Here is a 16,470-nt window from a genome sequence, read left to right on the forward strand (position 1 = left end):
CATCTATTTCCTACAAGCTGTGTTATTGCCTCGTGCTGTTCTGCTCCTCTGCTCCAAATGTGATCTTGCTTCTAGCTCCCCACTGCTGTGGTGGCCCAGTAAGCACAATCCCTCAGACAACGTATCCGAAATAAGCAAGGTGCGTCTCCGGTGGAAGGTCTCCACTTGTGGCAGATGGGATTTGCATTGCTCCTTCCTGGAGGACATGGCAAACACTGTTGCTGGAATGCTGCACAGAGTTTTTTTATTAGTTTTTGGCTTTTATCTTTTAGAATCTGGTTATTGTGTTGTCTCTGCCAGAATTAAGGTGCAAACAGTAAATGTCAAGTAGAGAGTGATGGAAGAGAAGGGGCAAAGAGAGAAAGAGTGTGGGAGAGAGACTCAGCAAAGATATCACCACCACGTGGAATCCTGCAGTGTCCTGCTGGACCTTCTTCGTCCTGGTCTGTCTGGTGGGGGTTTCTGTGTTCATGTGGAAGTACCACTTTTATACAGTCCAAGTATAATAGTATCCATAAGGCATGGGTGCTGTTCCTACCTGGCTTGGGATGGCATCTGTGTAAGATACTTCCTTTCTCACAGTTTGCCTTGGTGGGAGCTTTTGTCCAGGTAGACACTTTGATCTCTCTCACCAGTCCTGGCACATTCCTGTTGTTGCCGTCAGCACTTTTCCCACAGTTTGCACAGCAGAATTTTGTCCAGTGTGTTAATTCCAAACATTTACCTCTGGTTATGCCTGGTTTATTTCCCCATAACAAGCCACACCTTCCTTTTTGGCATCTGTGCTTATTCTAAGGTCCTGTTGTGGTGACTTCCCTTGTGGGAACTTCCTTGTTTGACAGTGTTTAAGACTTCATTGTGCTTCTCTAAGTCCTCACACTATCTTAATGCAATATCAAAAAGGTGAACTTCTGAGAAAAATAGCTGCTGCATTTCACAGATCAATCTAGTATGTTCACCATCTCAACCAGCAACTAGTGAGTTCCCAGTGAAGTCAATCTGGAGCTGGTATGTGACTGTGAGAGTTGTATCCTGAAACAGTTCTGGGCTCTTAGGCAAAATGAGACAGGAATTGCTGACCTGTAGCTGCAGCATTTGGTTAACTCTCTATCCCTCCTTTAACTTTACTGTATTCTGAGCATAATTAATATTCTTGGTTTGAGCACCTTATTAACTCTGTTTTAGCACAGTTAATTATTTCAACCCTTCTTCTCTTTCAGAACTATCTTGTATGGTCAGGATTAAAATAATCTGAGTGTTGCTACTGGCTTTCCCCAGCCACAGCAGCTAACTGGTTAGGAAGACATAACCATATGTAACAGCCAGCTTGAGGAGAGTCAGTATTTGGCACTTAAGATGTGTTCCATGTGAGAAATCATTGTGCAGCCTGAGCAATCAGTGCACAACTCTCTGTGGGGATTTGCAAAGCCTGATGATTTATTCCTGGCTTGAACAACATTTAGAGAAATGCTTGTGGCCAGCTGATGTTACATAACCATCTGATTAACCAGTCTTTCTTAATCCACAAAGATTCAGTAAAGGGCACTGAAAAAAATGTGCAGATTGCTTAGGAAACTAAACAATCAACTATATTAGCTAGGAAGAGCTGCTTTATTGTCTTAAAGTTATGTCCACAGAGGCATCCCACTTTCAGGAGAGCCATACCCTGTGAATGGTTCACTGGCTGGTCTCATTACTAGGAAGGACTGAGAATGTAAATAAAATATAAAATAATATCTGTTTGTATTGACTGCAATCAATGCTATTGTTTTTCTCTCCTAATGTATTCTAAAAGACAATTTTTTTCCCTGAAGTCAGCTCACTGTTTCTGCAGTTGCTAGTGAAAGCTGGACTGTGACCATGCACAATTTGATGTGGAGTGCTTCAGGACTAGGTCATTAAATGCTAGTTGAGTGTTTATACTTTAATAAATGCAGTAAAAAGGAATGGCTGCCATAAATGTGCCATGCAAAAGGACCATTCCAAATTATAAAAAAGTCAGGTGAACTATAGTTCTCTGCTTCTAAAGATTCCCAACAGGTAAGATTGAAAGGTCGTGAAGCCTTATGATTTATGAAATATATTTGTGTTTAGATAATTTCCAAAGCTGCAGTTTTTCTAAAGACAAATTTTACTTACCTAACTCTCAGAATATGTGGCCATTAGAATCCAGAATTTCTGAATGATGTACAGGAGGCAACCAAACCCTTGAAGTCCCCAGGCCTGGGAAGAGAGAGAGATGTCTAAGCTCTGCTATGGCTCACAGATGAGGGAGTGGACACAAACTCTACCAAAGGCTCCAAAATGACCCTGGTCAGCAGTAAGATTCAGGAAAAAGCACAGTATGTGCCATCACCAGCCCTTCCCCTTTTCACAGTAACCTCATGGTTAGAGACTCTTTGTTAGGTAAATGTCCATGCAATACAGGTCTTGTAGGTGATGATTTAAGTGCAGCTCACTGAGTAACAATAATGCAGCTCCTTCTTTGCTAACTGCTGCTCTGGTGGGCCTTCTGCCAAGCCAGAAGGAGCATTGTCATAAAAGGGACATTGGTAGAGTTCTACTTAAAGATAACTCAGCTAGCTATTCTGAATCACATTGAGATGCAGATTCTATATCTAAATTGTTATAGGAAATTTAGGCTTCTGCTTATACGCTCATATTTCAGGTATTGGAATGTTCATCACATTTTTAGGCCTTGCTGCAGCCTGAACACAGTATTTTGCTTCATGTAACTGAAATTAAAATCTAACAACCATTTGTCACTGACCAGAATATTTAACCATCTTCTATGTAGTCACAATTATCATTTAGATTATTGTACTAATTATTGATTTTTAATATCTGTTCAACATTTATCACCTGTTTAATAATATTTATTTATTTATTTATTTATCAAATTAATTTATTTGAATGGTACAATAATTAGAGGTACAACAAAGGTATAAATAGTCTCCCTAAGATTTTCCACATCAAAGATAATGAATATTGACTCTGAATTGTGTTTTAGCCCTGGCTCAACTTTTAAGGAACATTACTACAAAGCACTAGTCACAGGAACACAAGGAATAAATCATAAGTTCCTCTGCACCTCTTCTTCCTAAGCCTGTGGGAACATACATGAAACCATTCCTTTTCTCTCTGTCAGGCCAGGTTTAGGCAATAGAAATCCCTGCACGTTTGATGGCTGTAACAACTCCTGGTTAGTAAATCTCTCTGTGTCAGACTGCTTCCTTCCAGATAAACAGGCACTATTGTAAGAGTACTAGTTTTCCTTCTGTGTGAGGATAACCAGGTGGGGCAGGTAACACCTCCATCCCCTCCTCCTTTTCTCACTTCACTGTTTTTGTCCTCATTCAGTCCCAACCATCCAGTCCCAATCCATTCTGCCTCCTTGCTGCAGCTTTTCTGTAATAACCAAAGAACCCCTGAACAAATCAACACACCTGCTCTTTCTGTTCACTTGGGACTTCTGCACAGAATGCAAATTTGCCAGCAACAAAGTCAGTAGCTAAGCTACAGTCTAGCTACCAGCATCATTTCCAGCAAATAAATATTCAGTGCTCATGATTTGTAAACGACAAACCATTGAGGGACTGGAACCAGGGGACATCTTGATCATCAGATGGCCAGGTACATACAGACCACAGTAACATATACTGCCTTATTTGCTCTTTTTCTGCCTCCATATCAGAATTCTGCCTTCTTGCTGTTCAAGATTCAACAACATAGAGGACAGAAGGGGTTCTCTTTGCCGAGATCTCTTTTTTTCTCAGAATAATGCCTCATTTATGAGACTATGAAGGTTTTGCCCCTCTTACTGAAGCTTTTTCATTCTTCACGAATGTATACATTAGTCCAGGGAGGAAAGCAGCCTTCTTAGCAGGGGTTACATTTGCTCACACATAGAAACAGCAAGTGCTCCTCTCTACCTAGTCACACTCAAAAAGAGTTGGAGCAGCAGCATGGACACCTCCTCCTCAGCGGAGCTGGAGGCCACTGCCACCACCACCTCCTCCCATCTTCTCTTGGGCTATGGGAACAGGAATGCACAGAGGAAGAAGGTGGAGAGCTGTGATACTTGGCTGATGATACACCCTGTTGGGACTGACTTTTAAGCTGCTCCTCAGAAGTTCTGGCTGGCCTCTTCCTTCCCACTGCTCCCTCCTGCTAAGCTCCCGGTTAGTCAGGGGAAGAGTATTCAGTGAGTGACTGCATCACACCACACACCCACATCAGGAATTGTATTTAGCTTTTCTGCAGCTGCCCAAAGTCTGTCTTTCTCAGATCAATGGAAAACCAAATCTGTGGCTGTGCCTACCACAACTCCATGTGCACTGAGCATGAGAGGCTGGCAGTTTATCACAGCTGACAGCCACGGTCTATCCTCAGATCTTTCCTGCACTGACAAGAAGGCCCCATGGTTTTCCTTACATTTAGATTTTGTGTGAGCTTCAAAGAGAAGATATTATCAGCTATAACAGTGTTCAAGTACGGAAGGACACTTGAGAGAGGCCAGCACCATCATGTGATAAGGAGAGCTAGCAGTGCCACACTCGGTGCTGCCTCTGAACAAGCAGATGATATTTTGGGTACATCTGCAACACGTTGGGGCAAACACTTCCCAAGGGGTAATGGCTTTAGTCTGAAAGACAGCAGATTTAGACTAGATATTAGGCAGAAATTCTTTACTGTGAGGGTAGCGAGGCACTGGAACAGGTTTCCCAGGGAAGGTATGGATGCCTCATCACTGGAAGTGTTCAAGATCTGATTGAAGGGGACTTTGGGTAATCTGGTCCAGTGGAAGGTGTCCCTGCCCATGTCAGACGGGGTGGAACTGGAGGATCTTTAAGATCCCTTCCCATCCAAACCATTCTGTGATTCCATGATTCCATTCTGTGCTGCAATGAATGCTCGCGGTGTTTATTGACCCACTGCTCCAGGCTCTAAATTTAGCTGCAGTTTTTACTCATCAGCGTCAGGACGGTGAGCAGGGATTTAGCGGCTCCAGTGGATTGGAGCAGCGGGGTCCCACTAGGTGGCAATCCAGCCCTCGGCGTGGCTGCGGCGGCGGCGCCAGTGCCACCAGCGCTCAGGTGACAGGGGCCACCGCGGGGTCCTTGCGGGGCGCTCCCTTCCGATTCTTGCGGGACTCAAAGCTGTTAATTGTTTGATCTAAATGTATAATTTGCCTCATGAATTTGCGTGGATATGACAATTAAAAGCTATTTTTTTTTAAAAAATTATATTTATTTATGTATTTGTTTATTTTAGGTATGTATATTCTGTCGGGAAAGGGAGAGGAAAGAAAGAAACCTTTTTCTTTGTTTCGAGTATTTGGCAGGGCTAAAGCACAACTGTCTGCTTTGGCTCCTTGGACCACAGATCACATCTGTAAAAACACAGTGGCAAAAGGAGGAAAAAATAATCTGCAGTGCTTTCCTGGTGGTTTCTATGAGGCTTTCATGTAAACAATACATTTTCATCAATTATGCATTTAGGTCACAGGAAGAGTTGGTTGAAGGAATTCTTCTGCCATTTCAAAGTTGCTGTCAGGAAGAAAATATAGCCAAGCTGATGGAGCTGGAAGAAATACAGTTTTGTTTTTTTGACCTGATATTTTTCTTCTTCACTTTCTTCACCATCATTCCTATTTGTATAAGTATGTACTTCAGCATAGCAGTATCTGTGTAGGGAATGCACAGATAAGGCCCTTTGAGCCTAGAAATGTCTTATTTTGCAATGGCAATTCTAAAACATGATGTTGTTTATGTTGTTTACATAAAACAACATTTGAGAATTGAGTAAAATGCCTTCCCTGTGAAACATTTGGTCAGATCTGGAAAACAGCACACACTCCATGGTAGCATTACCATATGTAACCTTTAGGCTTCTGTGCAATTTAAAACTCCATGTTACATGCTTAAATATCCTTTTAAAACAATAATGAGAATTAAGAACTGAGGAACAGGTTTCACAGGAGACACCAGACAGAACAGGCAACAGCTGATATTAACTACCAAAAAATGCCAGAGAAGACCTTAAGATCTTACCATTTCCCTCTATTGGTAATCACAGAAATCTCAGAGCCCTTACTTTCTTTTTTTCTTGTGAAAAATGTCTGAGAACTTGTGGAAATGCTTCTGGCTCTGTGGTGCATCTTACATGTGCTGAGAAAGTTGAACAGGAAACAAAAAATCAAGGGTCAGGGCTTTTCACTCCTACATCTATGGAGGCTGGCCCCATCCTGCCAACACTGGTAAAATTAATGCTGGTAAAATTAACATGTAAAGGCAGAAGGGAGAAGAGAGATTGCTGCAGTTAATAGGTGAAGAAAGCTCTGCATTCACACTCCTTCTCCCAGCTCTGCTTAAGTATTTTATTTACTTTTCTCAAAAGTACAACAAAATACCAGCCTTGGGAACAGGGACAAAATTGAAATCTCCCACTTCGGAAGGAAATGCCACAGCAGTTAGGCTAGAGATTCTCCCTGTGCATAGTGTGGCCAGCACCATGCATTCCTGTGGCCCAACTTCAGCAGGTAAAGACTGCTTTTCTCTCCATCCTTTCCTAACCTGAAGGTCAGGACTCCAGACTGAGGAGGATCATAGAGCCCGGTGATGCTTTTCCAGTGCATCACTTCTTCCTTGGGACATGTACCTGCAAGTAAGTAGGTTTGACATTCAGCAATGCCAGAGCACCAGCTCATGTGGGGTGACAGAAGGCTGGCTTGGCTAAGACAGCCCAAGTTGTCCCACGTGCTGGAGGCTGTGTCCATGAGCTTAGGGTCTCATGGCAAAGCACAGCTTGTTTAGAGATCTACAGCTGGCTCTGAAACATACGGCTTCTTAACAGGAGTCAGCTTGGGCTGGTCAGCTCCCTCCCAGGAAGTGTAGGGAAAAGATTAGCAGAGAATAAGTGTTGTGCCCACAGAGCTAGAATACCCTGGACCAGGCTTGGTCTCTTGACATGGCACATATTGCCCTGTACCTTCTTGTTGGGATCAGTATATTTGACAATGAGGAAATTGCTTCCCCCTGACCCTTAGGGATCCATCAGAGGTGATGGAGGATTTGTGAAACATCATTTGAAGTTGTTAGGGGCCAAAACTCATTTTTACAGAACAGGTCTTTGTACATTACCTTTACCACCCTGGTCTGAGACGTCTCTCTGCTGAGAGCAAAATACTGAGTATGCCTCTTTAATCCAGAGCAATTTTTATTAATTTGTTTCTGTTTTGGAAGTGAAGAGCTAAGCAATACTTCAAAGGTTAAATTTAGCATATTTGATATATGCATAATCATTTCAGATATTTAAATTGATTCTCAAAATAGTCTCATCACTAAGAAGAAAACCTCCTAACTGCCTTAAAAGAAAAAAAATAAAATTCTGCTTTAATTAAGGTCACACATGCAAAAGTTAGCAGTTTTCCTATGTTTATGAAATAAATCTGTCCTATGAGACAGGGAATTTGGAGGCAGGGCTCTTTCATGCCTTCCTCTTGGAGGTGTCCTATTTTCTACAAACACTTAAGTATGCATTTCACAGTATGAGTGAATGCCCTTAGCACTGCACAGGGCTGCCAAGGAAAGTGGTGCATGGACCACCCCTGGAAGTGTTTAAGAAATGACTGGATTTGGCAGTTGGTTCTATGGTTTAGTTGACATGGTGCTGGTGTTCAGTCAAACGTACTCCATGGTCTTGGAGGTCTTTTCCAATCTCAATTATTCTGTGATTCTGGAGAAACCTCTGGGACTTTTATCTAAAGCCTCTGGTTCTCCTGCTTCCTGGATTTCTTTAGTAAGTTGCTAGTCAACACTGACCAGTAAGAATAAAAAAAAACCCAAACCAAATCTGATACAGTCTGCTAATCCTGGTATTCTCCTGAGAATGACCCCTAAATCACTGGACTGCTGACTAGCATTAGAAAGAAAAGCTGGCATTTCCGAGAGTAAAAGTCTTAATTTCCTTTACTTTTCTTGCAAATATAATAAAGTGGATCATACTGAAGGAAAGAAAATCTTTTTGTGACATTTTTGTGAGGAAAAAGCACTCCAAAATGTTGCAGTCTCCCCCCAATCATGAATGTAGTTTTATTGCTTAGTCAAAAGCATAAGTCATTTCTACGGCCCCTCTTAACCCCTTGCAGGCACTTAGACTCAGATCTTACCATTTCTTCCAAGGCTATATGTTACTAAATTGTGGGAATGAAGTCTTGTCCTTTGTTAGAGTAAATACTAAGCCATCCATTTACTTTGTGGGGCCTCAGATTTACAGCCTGTTTATGAAAGATAAGAAAAATCAGTCTTTGAAATTCCCACTGACAAATTTTGCAGCAGTGGAAATATTTGCTTTTCTCTTCTACTTATTCCTACTAGGAATTAATTCTGGTTTACCTTGCTCTAAATCCTGTTTACTTTCTGTTTTCCAGCATTGCTATCAGACAGAAATTACCTTTCACCCTGGAACTGTATTTTTTCTATTTCTGTGCAATAGTATATATTAAAGTATGTTAAGTGCTTTTAAGCCATAGACTGGCAGGTGCTATATAAATATTTATCTTTGTTATGATTGCTTAAAGCAGAAGACTCAGAGGTATATAAAAGAAAAAAAATAAAATAGCCCCACGTTTTGTCCTTAGTTTTCACATCTATTCCATAATCAGTTGAGAAAAAAAAAAAAAAAGAAAAATCCCTCACAGAAAGAGAATATTCAAACTGCCTTGCAACAGTTTGACAAACAAGGATAATTTCACTTCATGTTAAATTCCCCCATTTGCACTCACAGCTGATTTAATTTTGAAATGGCCTTTGAAACAGTTTATCCACAAAAAATTTAACTGAAGGGATTCATAAGAAAATATCCTTTCAAAATTCTTTTCTTTGCAATCAATCCATATTCTTTCTTGCTTTTGTTGAAGTGGTGTTTATTCAGACTATTTGAGCTGGTGGGATGGTGGAAATGGGAAGGATGTCTGTCTTTGGGGAAAAAAAAAAAAAAATCTATGTGACACTCAGCAGAATATGTGTTTGCTGGACTGTTCTTTTACTATTGTTCCAGGACCACTAAGGTTTACTTTAAAAACCAAGCGTTTCAGAGAGGCCAGGTGCCTTATATTACTTGCTTGAGTGTTCCTTCCTGACTGAGTTGCTTTTCCCATTAGAGGTTTTTGTCCCATTCCCATTTGAGGTTTGTTTCCTGTTCCTTTTCATTTCACCTTAGCTTTTCATGCAATGACATCCAAATAGAAAGAGACAGTCATTGCCATGGTTTTCACTCTAAAACTGAACTTCCTGGCTTTTATGGCTCATAATCAATCCCATAATGTCCTGTGATTTCTATGTATGAGTGGCAAGAAGTAAAAGGGAGTTTATTTTGCCTGTATGCAGACAGGCCAAATTTCACACATTAGGAGCAGCAACTAATCACCCACAACATTTCCTAAAGTTTATGGTGCTGGCAGACAGCTGTTTTTGTTCCAATCTGACGGTTTCTTTGCAGACTTCTGCTGCCAGCAGAGTCTCAACCACTTTACTAGTGCTCCATGCACAGCACATCCTGGAATACTGCCTTTAAGGCTCCTTTCTACTTTATACAAACAAAAGCAAACTAGTCTGCCAACAAATACTAAGGAGACAGACACATTGTTACTGTAGCCATATGCTCTGTGAAAGGGAAGTTTCAGTTACTGTCACCTAGAACTGAAAGAACAAAATGATAGTACATAGGGATGCACCCCAGATCCTTCAGTAAGGATTTTAGCCATATATTTTGTTTTGATTTCCCACCTCCTTTTAAATATTGGCCCTTGGAAGGATGAAAATTCACTAAATCTACTACTCATGATATGGGAATTAAAAAAAAAATTACCTATATTCACTGAAAGTTAACCAATGTTACTGTAAATGCATTTGTTCCACATATGTTATAAATGTATAGGAGTGGCCTAAGCAATTGTCGATAAAAATATTTAACACCTCTTTAGTATTTGACTTAACATGTAGTTTGAGACTGAGGAAAGCATTCATTTCATGTCTGCAATGCTTTGTCTATAATCTCCTATCTCCAAATGTGTTCTGTTGCTCCTTGTCTTCAAAGACTTCAAAAGTGTGTCCTTGAAGCAGAGAATACACCCCACTGCTGACAGCCCAAGTGTCTGTCTTTGAACAGAACTGGTGTTGGAAGATTGGCGTCTTATGCTATGGACAGTGTGAGGTTGAGCCCACAAACACCAGTCAGTCTGAAGATAAAACTTCCTAGAACAGAAATATGTGAAAACCTTAACAAATTCAGCAGAACTCTGAACTGCAGTCAATTGCTAAATACAGGAGAAGAAACAAGTGGATTGAGGAAGGAAAAAAATTCCCTTTAATCAAACCATTAAACAATCATCTCTGACTAATGAGGTGTAAAACTCTGAACATTTCAAGTGGATTCACTTTCCTTCTCTCCCACTGATACAGACACATTTGCAATCATGTATATTTGTTCAGTACAGTCATGCTGGTTTTAACTTCTATCTAATTATTATTTATATGATAATAGTTTCTAGGAGCCCAGTCACAGACCAGAAGGCTGCTGTGCTAAATGTAGAACACTTGCAAAAAAAATTCATTGAACCACAAAGATGATAGGAAATCCACCCAATAAATTCAGTGTTGATTTTGCAGTTGTGTCTAATTGATCTCCTACCAAGAAAAAAGATAGTAGCAAATATAATTGACTAAAAATCAACCCCCCCTTAGTCTTAAATGTTGCATGATTTGCGGGAGAATCTAAATGCATGTTACATTTTAAAATTCAATGAAAATCTTTGAGTATTTTTTAGAAACCTTACAACTGTAGGTTTAATAAATAATGGGTGAAGGCATTACTTTATTTGTCTTTTATGTGAGCAATTTTGACTGCATGAAAAAAACGAACAAGTCTCTAATGCAGGAATTTGAGTGAAATTTTGTGGGTCTTCCATTATACAAGAGCTCCAACTTGTCAGTTATAATGGCCTTGTGTTCCTTCTAAGGGACAAGAATTTAAAGAAACTGAAACAAATGAATAAAAAATGCTTCTTTTGGAAAGTACCTAATGCACAAAAGAAAACATTGTCCCAAAAGACACCAAAAAGCACTTTTCTTAAGCAGGAAAGAGCTGCTTGGCTCTTGCAGAACTGCTGGAAAGGATTATCAGAAACTACTTAACTAGATATCAAGGGATGTCCTTCCTCCAGAGGAGTTTAGATTGGATATTAGGAAAAAAATTCTTCACAGAGAAGGTAACCACACATTGGAACTGGCTGCCTAGGGAAATGGTGGAATCACCATCCCTGGAAGTGTTCAAAAGGCGTGTGGATGTGGCACCTGGGGGCACGGTTTAGTGGTGAACTTGGCAGTGCTGGATTAACGGTGGGACTCGATGATCTTAGAGGTGGTGTTCAACAGAAATGATTCTGTGACTCTTCAGGTCGTGTCTCCAGTGACCCAAAGGCATGGGCATAGCTCCTTTCCATGACAACATTGGAGTTACTGCGATCAGACAATACCCCCTGCCTCAGCAGGAGAACAGCCTTTGGTGCCAGCAACACCTATCACAGTGTAATGTCATGGTGAGGGTGGGTTTGATAATCAGGTAGGGAGGAAGAGAGAAGAGATATCTTAGGCACATTTTAACTGCTAGTCACAGGGCACAGTATCACCAAACTTGTAGGTGCATGGCTGGCTAAATGCAGCAGGCACTGGGAATCACTTTGACATCAGCTAGGTTCCTGTTAGTTAAATGCTTTAGGTGTATTCCTATTGGGAATGGTGCCTGGTGGCTTGTTTTAGGACTCAGGCCACATTAAGCAGAGCATCACTGTAGACCCTGGAGAGAAGAATCCCCTCCAACAAGCCCAGCAAGTGCAGCCTCAGCAGAACTCTACTCAGTGTGATCTGTCTCTGCTTGCCTCCTGGGCTTTGTTTTCAGCTAGTGGACAGATTCCCCCCTGCCCAGAAGAAGACAAACATCTCTAGTGATGCTACTTTTGAAATCTCAGGGGTCCCTGCTGTTAGCTGTCTGCCTGAGGAAGGTCACTGTGCCTCAGTAGTGGAAACACGGGCTCAGAATTAAAGGCAAGAGTAAAGCTGAGGTCCCCCTAAGGGGGACACATCACAACATCCATCCCGTGGATTGGCACAAAGCAGGACAGGTAACCCTTGAGAGGCCCTTCATGTCAGGCCCCTGACCTGGGCGTGCCTCTGCTCCTGGGAACCCCTTGCATTTAAAGAGGCAGCAAGCCTCTCCTCTGAGCTATCTGCTGGATGCTGTGCTGTTTCTGCACTGGCTGCCTAGGGAACCAGCATCCCGTCTGGAAACATAAAGGTCTTAAATGTCTTAAGTAGATTGTGTGAGAGACTCCCTCCTCTGCTCCACCTCATCAGAGGGTTGGCAATTGGTGGTAACACACACAGGTGAGAGAGGAACAAAGGAAATCTCCTTTATTTCTGGAAGAAGAAAAAGAATGTTCTATTTTTCTTTTAAAGTACGCAGGATTACAGATTCATTTATTCACAGTACTTGGGTTTTAATCTGTCAGGGAATAATGACCCATTATTTTATACTTATGGGAAATGACACTTTCTAGTACCTGGTATTTGCAGCTGTCAAATTATATATGTCAGCATCTGTCACTCTCCAGCGTTACTTAACGAATGAGTTTTGCATATCCCAATGAGCTTCTACTAGAATGGAGAAAAATATTAACACCTCTTCTGGCAACTGTACAGACTGACTGCTTTTTTGGCATATTCACTTCTGCTCTGTATAGTCTTACCATATACAGCCTAGGCTGCATTGTTGTGAAGGTTGTAACAAGCCTATCAAATACACTAACTTACATATTTCTGCTTCAATGGACTATTTTCCATTCCTAATCCAATTGACTTAACGAAAAGTGAAAATGACAGTGTTAAATAACAGAGAATCACAGAGAATGACAGACTTGTTGAGGTTGGAAGGGAACTCTGGAGATAATCTAGCCCAACCATCCCCAAGGCAGGGTCACCTAACACAGGTGACACAGGAACCTGTCCAGGTGGGTTTTAAATGTCTCCAAAGAGAGATATTCCATGACCTCCCTGGGAAGCCTGTTCTAGTGATTGGTCACCTGAAACGAAAAGACGTTCTTCCTCATGTTGAGGTGAAATGTCTTGTATTTTATGGCCATTTCTCCCTGTCCTGTCACTGAGAAGAGTCTGGCACCATCCTCTTGGCACCCACCTTTGAGATATTTATATTTATATTTTTTATATGAGCTCTCCTCTCAGTCTTCTCCAGACTAAATAGGCCCAGGTCGCTTAGTCTCCTCAAAAGACATGTTCTAGACCTCGGATTACCTTTGTGTCCTTCTGCTGGACCCTCTCCTGTAGCTCCTGGACCTTACTTGGAGTATCCAGTTTATAGCTGATCCATATACAGAGGCAAGACCCTTCCTTTGTAGATATTCTTTACACAAGCTCACAGAAAAAAACCCTTTTCTTTCATTCTTTCTCTCTCAAAAATTCTTCATATCTTTCTACATTGCAAACTGATTCAAACTTTAAAAAGCAGCTTATCTTCTGCCACATAGAACAGTTTACCTGGTCACTATTTACCAACACCAAGTGACCAAGCATGCCATTAACACAACAGAACAAGCTTGCCTTTAAGGCTCATTGATTGCATCTCTGTGATTCAAATAAAGCAGAAAAGGACAGAAGCCATACAAGTCAAAGAGCAAGGAACAGGTGATGCTGCTCCAGGGAGGAAATATATTTTTACTATACTAAAAGACATATTAGTATTTTTTGATTTCTTTATTTTATATATAAGAGAGACTCCAAAGGCAGCTCATATTCATCACTAATGAGCTTTCCAGGACTACTGGTGCTTTTGGGCTTTTCATGCAATCCATTGTCAGGACCCTGGACCTTTCTTTGAGATGTGAATCTACCCTCAGGCTAGAAACTTTGAAAGGGGCGACATATGGGGCTTTGGTCTAGACCCTTTGCTACAGTGCCAATAACCTGTCCCCTTGATTTTAGGGAAGATAACTATGGCATATTGAAGCAACCATATTTTTTAGTATTGAGTTCTGTGCATTTTAACATGGTGTGTTAATTTTTCTCACTGGAATTTCTGTGAGGGAGAAGTGATTTCCTCAAGTGAGTCATGCAGAGGAATTCTTCTTGAACTAATGTCCAGACACAGCTGCTCCTTGTATCAGATACAAAACCTAGATGCTTCAGAATCAGTCTCTGTATTTTAAAGAGGATCCTGGATTCCCTAGTCTGATACATGGCAGTTGCCAAATCTCAGTACACTATTGGCACTTAAGTCAGTGAGGCTATGTGTTTTCCATGGTTAAACATGCAGAAGTGTTCAAGGCCAGGCTGGAAGGAACTCTGAGCAACCTGGTCTAGTGAAAGCTGTCCCTGCCCATTCCAGAGCCACTGGAACTGATCTTTAAGGTCCTTCCAATCCAAACCATTCTATGATTCTATGATTGAAACCCTGAGTTAGCAACAAGTAGGCTTGATTTGCCAGAAGCCTATTCTCACCTTGCTTTCTTCATAGACCTGCTTTTCTACAGTTCAAATAGATGAAAATCGGTGCACCAAAAAGGGATGAAAGTTACTGAATCTTTCCTTACACCAAATTGAACTTCATATTGGCACAGTTGAGTCTCGAAGATTTCATGAAGATTTCTGCTGATGAAACTGGTGGATGTCACCCACAGGCAAGAGAAACCCCCACAGGCAGCCGAGAACTGAGGGAAGAGGTAGTGAAACTCATCATCCTGCAGAAAGTCCTAGAAATCAAAGCTGGCTCCTAGTTCCAGTTTACTCATACCCACAAACATCTGTGTCATTAAACCATACATTTAATCACGGAAATAATTTAAGCTGTTCCCTTGGTCATACTATTTTAATAATTGAGCAGAAAATCTACTCTGATATGTTTCTTTCCCCATAGTATTACATATGAAACAGCATATGTCTGTGAGCTAATAGCCAAAATGGAAAGCCAAGATGAAGATAGAGCAACATTACAAAGGAAAATAAATCATTGATATCATGAGTTCACCAAGTACTGCTATTAAAAAAGAAAATGATTTCCTGAAATTTTTCTTCTGTTGTTTCCCTGGCCAAAGTTGGTTATCAGATTCAAACTGGATACATAAGATTTCTTTATATCCTGAAAGTAAAATTTTCAGCAAAATTGCTATTCTTAAATAGCACTTCTTGGACTACTTAAGGACTCACAGAATTGTCTGATATCACCCTAATAAAAGTGATTTCAGTTATTTGTTTTGGAGGTTGATTTACAAAAACTTTTTCCCTTGCCCTTCATTTATGCTTGTATTGACAAAAGAAAAAATAAATAAAGAAAGAAAGTACCAGTATTCATAGTGTCTGGAACATATTTAAGCAACATTTCAGATATTAGTCATGGGATTAGTCTGACTAAACAGATATCTGCACTGTAGATATCTTCCATCCCTCAACTAATCAGCCTTGGCTTCCTCAGTGTGGAAAGGAATAGAAGTATTATAGCACAACATGAAAAGAAGCATCTAAAATACAAATCCAGTGAATCTCGCCGGACATCCAATTCTCTCTGTTAGCAAAGGAAAAAATGTGGTGTAATGAGATGAGCTGTAAGCATCTATGGGACAGAAATCTAAAGTAAACTCAGAGGAAATCTAAGGTCCGAAAACATAAAGATTAATGTGCACCAGGTTACTCTGAGGTTTATCGGTGGTCAGCTCTGTACTTATAGGGAAACCTGAGTACTGAGTGTTCCTTTTTATAGAATACTGTATGCAGTAGGGGTTGTGTGTGAGCAGCATGTTTAATGGGGGATAACAATGTTTGCTAGGTCATAAGTAACAAGAAATCTGAACAACAAAGATGAGCATAGTGGATAGTTGATCTCAATTGGCAAAGGCTCAAACTAAAGCACTTCAGTGAAATCACTGATAGTAAACCAGGAAATCAGAGCCACTGACCTGAAGCACAGGCTCGACCTAGCTTCACAATATTTTTACTCTTCTAAAATGCTTAAAGACAGTATTTCCTGTTTTAGCCATTTGGACATTATTTCACCACGTTTTAGTATGCCTACAAAACCTTTTTCAATTGGGCAAATGACCAAAGTAAAATATAAACCAGCAGCGAACTAATGTAGTTTGTGTGGCATTAAAGAACATGCATGATAAATTTTGTATTTTAAATACAATAAATCAGTCATTTAAATTTAATAAAAGACGCATAATTTAATTCTGCTTCATTAGCCTATATAAACACAATAAAATCTGTCAAATGCAAACAAAGGGCCTCCTAGAGGTGATATTTTAATTGTAATAAAACTGTCATCTAGATTAATAGGCCAGCCGAACAATTAATTTCTTCATAGAAGTTAACACTGTTCTAGAAAATGAGCTTTAGCTTTAATTTC

Source organism: Sylvia atricapilla, chromosome 2 (assembly GCF_009819655.1).
Source record: "Sylvia atricapilla isolate bSylAtr1 chromosome 2, bSylAtr1.pri, whole genome shotgun sequence".
Classification (NCBI taxonomy): Eukaryota; Metazoa; Chordata; class Aves; order Passeriformes; family Sylviidae; genus Sylvia; species Sylvia atricapilla.